The 15063-nt window shown below is 37.9% G+C and overlaps 1 protein-coding gene and 1 pseudogene across 1 annotated transcript in view; one reads left to right on the forward strand and one right to left on the reverse strand.

Annotated features, from left to right (window-relative positions):
- The window catches only part of ZC3H12B (zinc finger CCCH-type containing 12B), a 594748-nt gene that overhangs the window by 457008 nt on the left and 122677 nt on the right, over positions 1-15063 (reverse strand). The window lies entirely within an intron of this gene.
- Positions 789-1245, forward strand: LOC132007113 (annexin A2-like; annotated as a pseudogene).

Here is a 15063-nt window from a genome sequence, read left to right on the forward strand (position 1 = left end):
TGACTTCTTCATTGCCAATTTGGATACCTTTTATTTCTCTTTGTTGTCTGATTGCTGTTGCTAGGACTTCTAATACTATGTTGAACAAGAGTGGTGAGAGTGAGCATCCTTGTCATGTTCTGATCTCAACGGGAAGGCTGCAAGCTTTTTCCTATTAAGGATGATATTTTCTGTGGGTCTTTCATAGATAGATTGTATGAATTTCAGGAAAGTTCCCCCTATCCCTATACTTTGAAGCGTTTTAATCAGGAACGGATGCAGGATTTTGTCAAATGTTTTTTCTGCATTGATTGAGAGGATCATGTGGTTCTTCTCTCTTCTCATATTAATTTGTTCTATCACATTGATTGATTTGTGGATGTTGAACCATCGTTGTAGCCCAGGGATGAATCCCACCTGGTCATGGTGGATAATCTTTTTAATGTGCTGTTGGATCCTGTTTGCTAGGATCTTGAGAGTCTTAGCATCCATATTCATCAGTGATATTGGTCTGAAATTCTCCTTTTTGGTAGGGTCTTTGCCTGGTTTGGGGATCAGGGTAATGCTGGCTTTATAGAAAGAGCTTTTGCACAGCAAAGGAAACTGTCAGCAAAACCAAGAGACAACTGACAGAATGGAAGAAGATATTTTCATACAACATATCTGATAAAGGGCTAGTATCCAAAATCTATAAAGAGCTTACCAAACTCAACACCCAAAGAACAAAGAATCCAATCAAGAAATGGGCAGAGGGCTCTACAACTTGGGGACGCTTGCTGCTCTCAAAGCCAGGCCCAGCTTCCTTCAATATGTCTACCATTCACGAAATTCTCTGCAAGTTCAGCTTGGAGGGTGATCACTCCATGCCGCCAAGTGCATATTTGTGGGTCAAAGCATACACCAATTTTGATGCTGAGCGTGATGCTCTGAACATTGAAACGGCCATCATGACCAAAGGTGTGGATGAGGTCACCATTGTCAACATTTTGACCAACCACAGCAATGAACACAGACAGGATATTGCCTTCGCCTACCAGAGAAGGACCAAAAAGGAACTTGCATCAGTGCTGAAATCAGCCTTGTCTGGCCACCTGGAGACAGTGATTTTGGGCCTATTAAAAGACCTGCTCATTATGACACTTCTGAGCTGAAAGCCTCCATGAAGGGACGGCTGATGAGGACTTCCTCATTGAGATCATCTGCTCAAGGACCAACGAAGAGCTTCAGGAAATTAAGAAAACAGCATGGGAGTCCTCAGAAAGGTAAAAATAGAGCTACCCTATAACCCAGCAATTGCACTACTGGGCATTTACCCTAAAGATACAAATGTAGTGATCCAAAGGGTCATGTGCATCAGAATGTGCATCAGAATGTTTGTAGCAGCAATGTCCACAGTACCAAACTGTGGAAAGAACCTAGATCTCCATCAACAGATGAATGGATAAAGAAGATGTGGTATATATATACAATGGAATATTATGCCACCATCAAAAGAAATGAAATCTTGTCATTAGCAATGACGTGGATGGAACTAAAGAGTATTATGCTGAGCATAATAAGCCAATCAAAGAAAGACAACTATCATATGATCTCCCTGATATGAGGAAGTTGAGAGGCAAAGTGGGGGGTTTGGGGGGTATGGAAGGAAAAAGTGAAACAAGATGCAATCAGGAGGGAGACCATAAGAGACTTAATTTCACAAAACAAACTGCGGGTTGCCAGGGGTAAGGGGGGTAGGGAGAGCGTGGTTGGGTTATGGACATTGAGGAGGGTATGTGCTATGGTGAATGCTTTGAAGTGTGTAAGGCTGACGATTCACAGACCCACACCCCCGGGGCTAATAATACATTGTATATTAATTTTAAAAATTAAAAAATTAAATACATTTTAAAAAGCTACAACAGTCAGTCAAACAGTTGGCCAAACATGATGCTAAAGAGAACTAGAAAATGATTAATCATTAAAATAAAATCAGAGGGGCGCCTGGGTGGCTCAGTCGCTTAAGCATCTGATTCCTGATCTCAGCTCAGGTCTTGATCTCAGCATTGTGAATTTAACTCCCACATTGGGCTCCATGCCCAGTGTAGAGTCTACTTAAAAATAAACACAAATCAACACACACACACACACACACACACCCCAAACAACAACAACAAAAAACAGAAAATGAACCAACAAACGAACAAAAACCTTGAGAGAACAAAAGCCTGAAAAACTGGTTTCCACAAAGCCCAGACCCTGGATAGGAGGTAGGACAAGTCAACACAAGCAAGATTGACTGAAAAACAATGTCACAGGCCCCTTCCCCAGAAGGCAAGCCAAAAGAATTAAGGGACAACCACCACAGGGTCCCCATAAAACTGTTAAACCTCAACATCAGGGGAAAACATTAAGCTCCAGGTATTGCCCTAAAACCTGTATATTCCACAGATACAACTTTTATTTATAATTTGGTCTCATGATTCTTGTTCCTTTAATTTCTATAACTTACCTACCATTAAAACTAGAGGTTTAATACAAGATGCTCCATAACAACCTTTTAACTTTTAACTTTTTTCATACACATACTTGTGTTTTTCTTTTTTAAAAATACACATAGTTATAAGCTTGAAGGTAATCCTTTTTCCCTATTCAATACTAGCCATATATATAAACGAGTTTTAATCTCCCTTGATCTATGGAAAGTTGAGTCCTTTAACAAAGATAGTAAGTTACACCCAGGAAACACCAAAATAAACTTCTTCACCCACATCGAGGATTTATAACCTCCCTCCAATCTTGTTCTTCTGTCAGTGTTTCTATGCACTCATATTTGTTCTGGTATTATACAAATCTTATTCTTGGGTTTCATTTTGAGTGGGTTCTTTTTTTTTTTTTTCTCTTTTATTTTTGTCGTTCTTTTTTTTTTTTTTTTTTTTGGTACGTTTTTCTTTATGTACCTTATAAATCTTACTTTTGGGACTCATTCTGCCTGGGTTTTTCTTTTTTTAATTTTCTTTCTTTTTGATGGTGACTTATGATTTCTTCAAAGTATTACAGGATACACCTTGCCTGAATCATGGTTGATATATTCAGCTATACATCCCCTCAACCACTTCTCACCAAAATGACTAGGAGGAGAAACATCCAACAGAGGAAAAATTCAGAGGCAGTGCCCTCTCCCACATAACTATTTGATATTGACATAAACAGTATGTTGGAAAGGGAATTCAGGGTAACAATTATCCAGGCAATAGCTAGATTGGAGAATACCATTAGTGACAACATAGAATCTCTAAGGACAGATGTGAGAGCCACCAGAGCAGAAGTTAAAAATGCCTCAATGAGATCCACTCTAATCTAAATACTCTCACAGCTAGGGTAACAGAGGAAGAAGATAGAATTAGTGATCTAGAGGACAAACTGATAGAGAAAAAGGATCAGGAGGATGCATGGAACAAACAGCTTAGAAGTCATGAAAAGAGAATTAGGGAAATAAATGACACCATGGATGTTCTAATGTCAGAATTATAGGGATCATAGAGGGGGTGAAAAAAGATAGAAGAAAAGACGGTATGGTTGAACAAATTCCGGATCAGTATTTTCCCAGTCTGGGGAATGGAACAAGTGTTTGTGTCCTAGAGGCAGAAAGAACACCCCCCAAGATCAAAGAAACTAGAAAGACTTTGAGGAACTTAATTGTGAAACTGATGAATCATAATTTTAGACAACAGGTCCTAAGGGCAGCTGGGGGGAAGAGATTCCTTATGTACAGAGGAAGGTCCATCAGAATAACATCAGACCTGTCCACAGAAACCTGACATTGAAATTATAGATTGCTCTAAGCAGTACAGACATTTTAACAATGTTTGTTTTTCTGATCCATGAGCATGGAACTGTCTTCTATCTTTTTGTGTCTTCTTCAATTTCTTTCATGACTGTTCTGTAGTTCCTTGAGTACAAATCCTTTACCTCTTTGGTTAGGTTTATTCCCAGGTATCTTACGGTTCTTGGTGCTATAGTAAATGGAATCGATTCTCTAATTTCCCTTTCTGTATTTTCATTGTTAGTGTATAAGAAAGCAACTTTTTTCTGTGCATTGATTTTGTATCCTGCCACATTACTGAAATGCTGTATGAGTTCTAGTAGTTTAGGGGTGGAGTCTTTTGGGTTTTCCATATAAAATATCATGTCATCCATGAAGAGAGAGAGTTTGACTTCTTAATTGCCAATTTGAACACCTTTTATGTCTCTTTGTTATCTGATGGTTGTTATTAGGACTTCTACTACTACGTTGAACAAGAGTGGAGAGAGTGGGCATCCTTGTCGTGTTCCTGATCTCAAAAGGAAGGCTGTCAGCTTTTTCCCATTGAGGATGATATTCACTGTGGGATTTTCATAGATTTTATGAAGATCAGGAATATTCCCTCTATCCCTATACTTTGAATGGTTTTAATCAGGAATGGATGCTGTATTTTGACTCAAATTAATAAAACTATGAATGAAAGGGGAGAGATAACTACTAACACCAAGGAAATAAAAACAATCATCATAAATTATTATCAACAGTTATATGCCAGTAAGTTAAGCAACTGAGAAGAAATGGATGCATTCCTGGGAACCTATAAATTTTCAAGACTGAAACAGGAAGAAATTGACAGCCTGAATAGACCACTATCTAGTAACGAGACTGAAGAAGTGATCATAAACCTCCTAAAAAACAAGAGCCCAGGACCTGATGGATTCTCTGGGGAATTCTACCAAACATTCAAAGAAGAAATAAAACGTATTCTCCTGAAGCTGTTTCAAAAAACAGAAGTAGAAAGAAAACTTCCAAATTCTTTCTATGGATCCAGCATATTTTGAACATCACATTAAATGGTGCTACGATTTTTGTTTCAATCAGTAAATATGAGTTAAAAACGCATGAGGATATTCTATTATATTTAGCTGTATGTTTATCCATTCTGATGTCTTTCCTTTCTGATATTCAAAGCCTTATTTATTATTTCCTTTTTGTTTAGAGAAGTTCTTTTAGTCATTTTAAGAGTAGTTTTGCTAGGAACAAATTCTTACTTTCCCTTCATTTGAAATTCCCCCTTCATTCCAGATTGATATTTTTGGCAGATATGGGATTTGCATTTGGAAGTTTTCTTTAAGCTTGTAAAAAATACTGTGCCCCTTCCTTCTAACATTTGTTTTCTGATGAGAAATCTTATGTCATTAGAAGTGGTTTTTCCTGGGATACCTGGGTGGCTCAGTTGGTTAAGCAGCTGCCTTCGGCTCAGGTCATGATCCCAGCGTCCTGGGATCAAGTCCCACATCGGGCTCCTTGCTCAGCAGGGAGCCTGCTTCTCCCTCTGCCTCTGCCTGCCATTCTGTCTGCCTGTGCTTGCTTGCTCTCTCTCTCTCTCTCTAACAAATAAATAAACTCTTAAAAAAAAGTGGTTTTTCCCTTATGAGTAAATTTTCATTTTTCTCTACTTTCGAAGTTTTGTTGTTGTAAAAAGTTTTCAGAAGTTACTTTGGCAGTTCTTAGTGTGGATTTTCTAGGTTTATTTTATTTGAGATTAATACATGACCTTGAATCCGGGGGTTTTTCCAAATTTAGGAGAATTTCAGCATTATTTTTCTTTTGGTCTTATTAAGGTATAATTGACAACACTGTGTAAATTTAAGATGTATATTTTGATTATTTAATATATGCATATATTGTGAAATGTTAATAAAAACACAGTCTCAGATGATGTATGTGTTGAAAACATTTAAGAACTACTCTCTAGCAAATTTGAAATTTATAATACAGTATTGTTAGCTATAGTCATCATTCTATATATTAGATCCTCAGAACTTATTAATTTTATAACTGAAAGTTTGTACCTGTTGGTCAATATCTACCTGTTTTCCATACCCCACAGGTCCTAAAAACCACAAATCTATTCTATTCCTATGAATTTGACACATTTATGTTCTACACATGTGAGATCATACAGTATGTATCTTTCTCTGTTTGACTTATTTCACCTAGCATAATGTCCTTAAGTATCACCTATGTTGTCTCAAATGTCAAAATCTCCTTTGTAATGGCTCAATAAAATTCTGTTGCATGATTTTAACCATTTATGATATTCTGTATCCATTCACCCATCAGTGGACACATAGGTTATTTCAGTATCTTGGCTATATTATTTATTCATAATGATGAAGGTTTGAGCCATAATCTTCTCTTCTAGTTTTGGGATTCTGTAGTTAGAAATGTTAAATATTTTGTTATAGTCCCATAGATCTATGAAGTTCTGTTGTTTTTCTTACTACTATATTTTCATCTGTTGTTCATAATGAATAAATTGTAACTTTTCCTCATTTCACTGATTCTATCTTCTATCATCCATACTCCTGATTTTATCCAGCAGTTTTTTGCTGTATTTTTCAGTTTATTGATTTCTTTTATAGGTAATTTTAAAAATAATTTCTATTTTTTAAGATTTTATTTATTTATTTATTTATTTGAGAGAGAAAGAGAGAGAATATAAGTAGGGGGATTGGACAAAAAGAGGGAGAAGAAGACTCCCCATTGAGCAGAAAGCAAAACTTGGGGATAGATCCCAGGACTCTGAGATCATAAGCTGAGTTGAAGGCAGACTCTTAACCAACTGAGCTACCCAGATGCCTCAAGATTTTCTGTTTTTCTTTTTGCTTCAAGAGAATTGTAATTGTTTGACGGGCATTTTTATGGTGGCTGCTTTAAAACATTTTTAGATATTTCCAACATTTGATTCATTTCTGTGTGTTGATATTTGATCATTTTCTTTTCTCATTTGATTTTGGATTTCCTGGTTCTTGCTATGAAGAGTACTTTTTAATTGTATCTTGAATAATTTGGGTACCATATTATGAGACTCTAGATCTTATTTAATCTTTTTAATCAGACAATCCCTTGTTTATGTATACTATGATGGCTATGTAAGTTTGTATCCTCAGCTTCTTGTTGGGCTCCACTGATGTCACTCTAGCAAGAGCAGAATGTTGGTTCCCACTGCTTTGCTTCAGACAAGTAGGGTGGAAATTTTGCAGTCCCTTTGCCTTGTTGACAGTCAATACATTTTGGGAAAAGTAGGGACACACTCTTAACACACACCTTCTCATTACCTTTGAGTGGGATTATAAGTAATGGATAGAGTTGAGAGTAATTAACATCACTTTGTTGCTACAAGGTAGGAGTGGAAGCTCAGCTTCCCATTTGACCCTATTGACAGTGAGGGAGAAGAGGGAATTATAATACAAAACAGACTCACCTCCCACTACCTCATTCCTCCTCACTAATGCTGGGTAGACATAGAGGTTCAGATTCTTGCTAGGTCTCACTGGTACAAAGCATAAATAAAGTGGAGAAAACATGTCAATTAGCTTGACTCACACCATTTCATTCTGCCTCATTGATACCAGGTAGGGATAAGGGTTAGCATCCCCACATGGCATCATTTATATCATTTATCTATTGCTTTTAAAATTTAAAAGCTTTCCTTATGGTGTTTCAAGAATGATTTACCTATGTTTTCTTCTAGATTGCTATATTTTCATCTTAAACATTTAATCCACATAGTTCGATGTAAGAAGTGTTTACATTTATTTCCTCTAAATAACTGATTAAAATAACTCAATTTGTTAAAAATCCCTTATTTTTCTCACAATTCGTGAAACATTTTCCCACAAACTTTTTCACAAATCAAATACCTATTTGTCTAATTTATATACTTAACATATATTTTATATACCAAAGAAATACTTGTTTATGTATAGCATATATGTCACTAGAATGTAGATTCAAAGAGAGGAGGGATTTTCTTTTGCTCACTGCTTGGTCTCTAGTGCCTTAAATATTGGTTGCATGGTAAACAATGAATAAGCAAATTGGTATACTACGATTACTTCTTGGTCTAAATATCTTATCCATTGATAAGTCTGTAAGTTGATATGTCATTCATTAGTAGGTCTCAAGTATTGCATTGAGTAGTCTAGCCTTAAAATGCATTTCAATATCTGATAAGGAAAGCTCCCTCATTACGCTTCTTTTCCAAAATGTTTTTAGCTAGTCATGCATATTTACTCCTTCAAATATGATATTAAAAATTATTGAGTTTCAAAAATATTTTAAAATAGGTCTTTCATTATAGTTAAGATATGCTAAGTATTTCAAAACAAGCAAGACCTTATCTATTAGGAGATCAGATTTCAGGCAAGTGTAATTAAGAGTCAAGGAAAAAGAAGCTTCTAAGTCCCTAAAGTAGCAACCCTACTAAAACAGCTTTGAAACGAAAGCAAATGGTATGGTCAACAGTGAAAAGCTTTAATTTTTTCAATATTCAATATTCAGACATCAGTGATAACTATTAGAAACCCTATTTAAGAAACTCCTATAAGTCACACACACACACACACACACACACACACACACACACACCACCAACATTGATAAAGTGGTAGAATAACTGGCAAATATAAATAGGTATTTCACAAAATAAAAACTCACCTAAACTAAAAACACATGAAAAGATGACCAAACATGCAAACAGTAGGAGAAATACTTAACAAAATAATGATATATTACTTTACAGTAATAGGATTTGTAAACATTAGAAAGATGGATAGTAATAAGTATTAGAGGAGAGTTGGGGAGAGATAAGGCCATGATTCACTGCTGGGGAAGTCAGCTGGGAGAGAAATCTGGCACCTCTTGCTTAAATTGAATTAATATATACACTATAGGTTGATTGGAGGGGCAAAGATGGAAGAGAAGTGGGGGATCCCTATTTCAACGAGCCCCTTGAAATTAGCTCAATATCTACCAGACCATTCTGAACATCCTTGAAATCAACCTATGATGTAAGAAGATATATCTGGAACTGTACAAACAGACTATCTCAGGTGGTTGGTCTCGAGGTATGAAGCAGGGAACTATAATTCTACAGACAGATATTGGAAGATAAATGGAAGGGGAATGAGCCTCCAGGATCCTGCATGGCTGGAGCACAAAAGCCTCCTGTGCTGGGGACCAGGCACAGGACTGCAGACAGGTAATGACAGGGAAAGGACTCTAGTGCAGCCCCTGAACTGAAATCTGAAGCTGTGGGGGCACACATGTGAACTGGGATCAGCTAGAAGTCTTAGAAGAACAAAGGACAGAGATGTGTTTGGACCTGGAAGAGAGGGCTGGGAATGCTGCTGTGGGGTGCACAACCCAGGAGACTGCAGCTTTTGGCAGCACAGAAAGAAGTAGGGACAATGTGGCCCAAAGAGTGCACTGAGGGACAAAATGCAATCTATCTATTCTGAGACAGAGGTTTGTATACAGTCAATTCTGCTCTGATGCTCGGGCATGACACAGAAATCTGTCAGAAAAAGCCAGCAGAGAACAAATTGCCTCCGAAATGGATTTCAGTGAGCCCATCCCCCTCTAATGGGACAGGACAACTCTGCCCAGACAGGGTTGCCTGAGTAACACTGTGGCAGACCCCTCTCCTCCCAGAAGACAGGCTGGAAGAACAAGAGGTTGACAACACTAAAGTCCCCACAAAACAGGTGCACCTTGCTTGGATTGTGGTCAATAGTTTGGACTCTGTATATTCCCTCAACCACCCCTCAACAGAAAAGGAAGAAACCCCAACATAGGAGAAACTCAGAGACTGTGACCTCTGCCACAGAACTAATGAATGTAGCTATAAGCAAGATGTTGGAAATAGACTTCAAGGTAATACTTATGCAGACAATAACTAGGATGGAGGAAACTTTTAATGGCAGCATATATTATTTTTTTAAGATATTATTTATTTCAATCTCAAGTAGGTGGAGAGGCAGGCAGAGAGAGAGAGAGAGGAGGAAGCAGGCTCCCCACCGAGCAGAGAGCCTGATGCGGGGCTCAATCTCAGGACCCTAAGATCAAGACCCGAGCCAAAGGCAGAGGTTTAACCCACTGAGCCATCCAGGTGCCCCGGCAGTATATATTCTTAAGAGCATAAATGAGAGCTGATCTGGCAGAACTTAAAAATACTATCAATGAGATCCAATCTAATCTAGATACTCTAACACTTAAGGTAAACGAGGCAGAAAATGAATTAGTGATCTAGAAGACAAACTGATAGAAAAGAAGGAACAAGTGGAAACCTAGAACAAACAGCTTAAAATCCATGAAGACAGAATTGTAGAAATAAATGACATCACAAAATGTTGTAATGTCAGAATTATTGGGATCCTTGGGGGGGCGGTGGAGAGAGAGAGGACTAGAAGATATATTTGAGCAAATTGTAGCTGAGAACATCCTTAACTTGGAGAATTAAACAAACACTCCTGTCCTAGAGGCAGAGAGGACCCCTCCCAAGATCAAGAATAGACAAACACCCAGACATGTAATCAAAAAACTCACAAATCTTGAAGCAAAGGAAACAATCTTAAGGGCAGTTAGCGGGAAAATATTCCTTACATAGAGAGGAAGGAACATCAGAATAACAACAGACCTGTCCACAGAAACATGGCAAGCCAGAAAGGGATAGAAAGACATATTCAGGGTACTAAAGGAGAAGAACATGCAGCCAAGAGTTATTTATCTGCCAAGGCTGCCATTCAAAATAGAGAGATAAGGAGCTTCCAGGACTGGCAGAAACTGAAAGAATATGTGACCACTAAGCTGGTCCCCCAAGAAATATTAAGGGGGGTTTGATAGAAGGAGAAAGACCCCAAGAGTGAAATAGAATAGAAATATACAGAGCAATATATATAAGCAAGGACTTGACAGGCAACATGATGACAATAAATTCATATCTTTCAATAATCACTCTCAATTCGAGTGCCCTAAATGTTCCCATAAGGGACGCCTGGGTGGCTCAGTTGGTTAAGCAGCTGCCTTTGGCTCAGGTCATGATCCCAGTGTCCTGGGATCGAGTCCCACAATCGGGCTCCTTGCTTGGCAGGGAGCCTGCTTCTCCCTCTGCCTCTGCCTGCCTCTCTGTCTGCCTATGCTCGCTCGCTCTCTCTCCCTCTATCCCTGACAAATAGATAAATAAAAAAATCTTAAAAAAAAATTAAAAAAAAAATAAATGTTCCCATAAAATGGCACAGGGTTGCAGGTTCAATAAAAATACAGGACCCATCCATATGCTGCCTACAAGAAACTTATTTTGAACCTAATGATACATACAGACTGAAAGTGAAGGAATGGGGAAGAGTTTTTCATGCCAATGGGCCACAAAAGAAAGCTGAGGTAGCAACTCTCATATCAGATAAATTAGATTTTAAGCGAAAAACTTTAGTTAGAGATACAGAAGGACACTACATTATTACTAAGGGTCTATCCAACAAGAAGATCTAACAGTTATAAATATCTATGCCCCCAACATAGGAACAGCCAACTATATAAGCCAACTGTTAACCAAAATGCAGAGACATGTTGATAGTAATACGTTAATAGTAGGAGACCTGAGCAATCCACTGTCAGCAATAGACAGATCATCTAAGTAGAAAATAAAGAAAAAAAGATCTTTGAATGAGGCACTGGACTAGATGGACCTCATAGATATATAGAGAACTTTCCACCCTAAAACAACTGAATACGCATTTCTCTTGAGTGCACATGAAACTTTCTCCAGAATAGACCACATACAGGGTCACAATTAGGGCTCAACTAATACCAAAAGATTGAAATTACTCCCTGCATATTCTCAGACCACAAGGCTTTGAAATTGGAACTCAGCCACAAGATAAAGTTTGGAAGGAATTCAAACACTTGGAAGCTAAAAACCATACTGCTTAAAACTGTTTGGATCAACCAGAAAATCAAAGCAGAACTTAAACAATTAATGGAAACCATGAGAATGAAAACACTTTGGTTCAATGGAAATGTTGAAAAAGAAAAACAAAGCTGGGGGCATCACGTTGCCTGATTTCAAGCTTTATTACAAAGTTGTAATCACCAAGATGTCATGGCTATCACAAAACATCCACATAGACCAATGGAACAGAATAGAGAGTCCAGATATGGACCCTCTATTCTATGGTCAAATAATCTTCAACAAAGCAGAAAAAAATATCCAGAGGAAAAAAGCCAGTCTTTTCAATAAATGGTGATGGGAAAATTGGACAACTATATATGGAGGAATTAAACTTGACCATTCTCTTACACCATATACAAAGATAAACTCAAAATGGATGAAAGATCCCAATGTGAGACAGGAATCCATCAAAATCCTAGAGGAGAACATAGGCAATAACCACTTCAACATCAATCACAGCAACTTCTTTCAAGACATGTCTCCAAAGGCAAGGGAAACAAAAGCAAAAATGAACTTTTGGGACTTCATCAAGATAAAAACCTTCTGCACAGCAAAGGAAACTGTCAATAAAAGAAAAAGGGAACCCACCGAATGGGAGAACATATTTGAAAACGACACTACATACAAAGGACTGACATCCAAGATATATAAAGAACTTCCCAAACTCAACAACTTAAAAAAAAAAAAAAAAAGTCAAGTAAAAAAATTGACAGAAGACATGAACAAACACTTCTCCAAAGAAGACATACAAATGGCTAGGAAACACATGAAAACATGTTCATTTCATTAGCCATCAAGGAAATTAAAATTTAAATCACATTGAGATACCACCTTACACCAGTTAGAATGGCAAAAATTGACAAGGCAAAAAACAAAAAAGGTTGGAGATGTGTAGAAAGGGGAACCTTCTTACACTGTTGGTAGGAGTGTAAGGTGGTATAGACACTTTGGAAATCAGTGTGGAGTTTCCTCAAAAAGTTGAAAATAGAACTACCCTATGACCCAACAATTGCACTGCTGGGTATTTACCCCAAAGATACACATGCTGTGAAAAGAAGGGGCACATGCACTCCAATGTTCATAGCAGGAATGTCCATGATAGCTAAACTGGGGAAAGAGCAGAGATTCCTTTCAACAGATGAATGGATAAATGAGGAAGGCTACAGATTAGAATCTCTGCCTGGGCATAGTGGGCAAAGCAGCTCTAAAGCTGGGAAAGCTTTTTGTTGTCTTAACTGAAGATGACCTGAAGCCCAAGTTTCCTGACAGAAGAGGGCCACAAGCTTTATGCATAAAAAATATTAACTCTGCCCACCCACCTTTTGGATTGAGTGCTACTGGGCTACACAGCTTCCAGGAGTTTTCTCTAGCATTTTGGTCAGACGGATCCACATCCTCCACAGCTGGAGGGGTTGTGATTAAGCTCCTTGACTGGGTGAAAGTGGGTAGGGCTGCTCCAGGCTGCTCTCAGTTTCTCAAACTGGCTCTCTGGTTAGGAGGAACTGGGAGCTACTCTCCTTCATTGAGGATCTGAATCTAATCTGTAGCCTTCCTCATTGCTGAATACAGTCTTCAGCCCGTCAAACCAGGAAATATAGCCAGAGAAAAAAGGAAGTCACATAACTCATTAAATAGCTCTGTGTATAGTGGTACCTGATAGGAAAGTACAGCCCATGGTTTCCCTGCTGAAGAGAAAACAAAAAAACAGAAAACTTACTATGTAATTCAGTGCATATTCTAGCTTGATTTGAGTAAACAGTCAAAAAGCTATATAGGTCTTGGACTCCGTCCTACTGTCCTTCCAAGGCAAGGAAGCTAATTCATAGCTCCATAAGCTACTGAATATAGTACCTGGTACAAACTATCTAGTAAGCCTGACCAGAGAATCCAGGTAAACATAGAGCCCATTCTACAGACTCATATGTATAGAAAACCAAGCCAGAAGACTTATCCAAGAGTTCTTAGCCAGTAGCTCACCCACTTCCTTGTCCTTAGAATGTTAAAGTTGCCTTGTCCCAAAATGGAAAATAATAGGAGGACCCACCTGCTTAAGGAAATTACTAGCAGACACATGCCAAACCCCAAGCTGAGCTGACTGGGGGGAAAAAACTGTCTTCGACAAAGGAATCCTATAAAATCTGAAAGCAGAAACCAATCATTCAAATGTGTAGATACTAATGTAAGGAATCAAGGATCATGATGAATCAGGTAAATATATCAAAGGAAGCTCATAAAGAGCCTATGACTGACTCTAAGGAAGGAGAACTATGAACTCTTAGAAAAAGTATTCAAAATAATCCCATTAAAGAAGTTCAGTGTGCTACTTACTAGAAAACACAGACAACTAAATGGAATTTGGAAAAAAAATGAACAAAATGAGAGGTTCAACAGGAAATAACATACATTAAAAGTTCCAGAAATTCTGGAACTGACAAATCCAGTAAGTAATCTGAAGAATCCAATAGAGAGTATTAGTAGTAGAGCTGACCACACACACACACACACACACATCAACACCTCAAGTTTACAATGTTAAAAATTACCTAGACAGAGGAGCAAAATGAAGAAAAAAGAGTAATGAAAGCCTATGAGAATTAAGGGACAAAAAGGAAACCAATAGTCACATTATGGAATTCCACAAGGAGAAGGGAAAGGGGCAGAATGCATACTGAAAGCAATAAGGGCATAGAACATACTGAACCTGAACCTGGGAAGAGTAATGGACATTTAAATTCATAAAGCCGAAAGGATCCCAAGTAGGTTGAACTCAAATAGGACTAACAAAGACACATTATAACTAAATTGTCAAAAAAAAAAAAATGAACAGCTAAAGAAGAGAGTCACTACATACAAGAAAACTGTGTAAGACCATCAGCAGATTTCTCAACAGAAAATTTGAGGGCCAATAAAAAAAAGGGGGAGATGATATATTCAAAATAAATGACTGTCAACCAAGAATTCTGTACCAGTAAAACTATCCTACAGAAACAAAGTAGGACTAAAAGCTGTCTCAAACAAAAGCTGAAAAGTTCATTATCACTACAGCTGACATACAAGAAAGGCTAAGAAAGTTCTTTTAGTGTGAGTAAAGTAAAAACATTTAAAAAACATGAAAACTTAGGGGAGGAGTCAAGATGGCGGAGAAGTAGCAGGCTGAGACTACTTCAGCTAGCTGGAGATCAGCTAGATAGCTTACCTAAGATTGCAAACACCTGAAAACCCATCAGCAGATCAAAGAGAAGAAGAACAGCAATTCTGGAAACAGAAAAACAACCACTTTCTG

This window comes from Mustela nigripes, chromosome X, assembly GCF_022355385.1.
Source record: "Mustela nigripes isolate SB6536 chromosome X, MUSNIG.SB6536, whole genome shotgun sequence".
NCBI lineage: Eukaryota > Metazoa > Chordata > Mammalia > Carnivora > Mustelidae > Mustela > Mustela nigripes.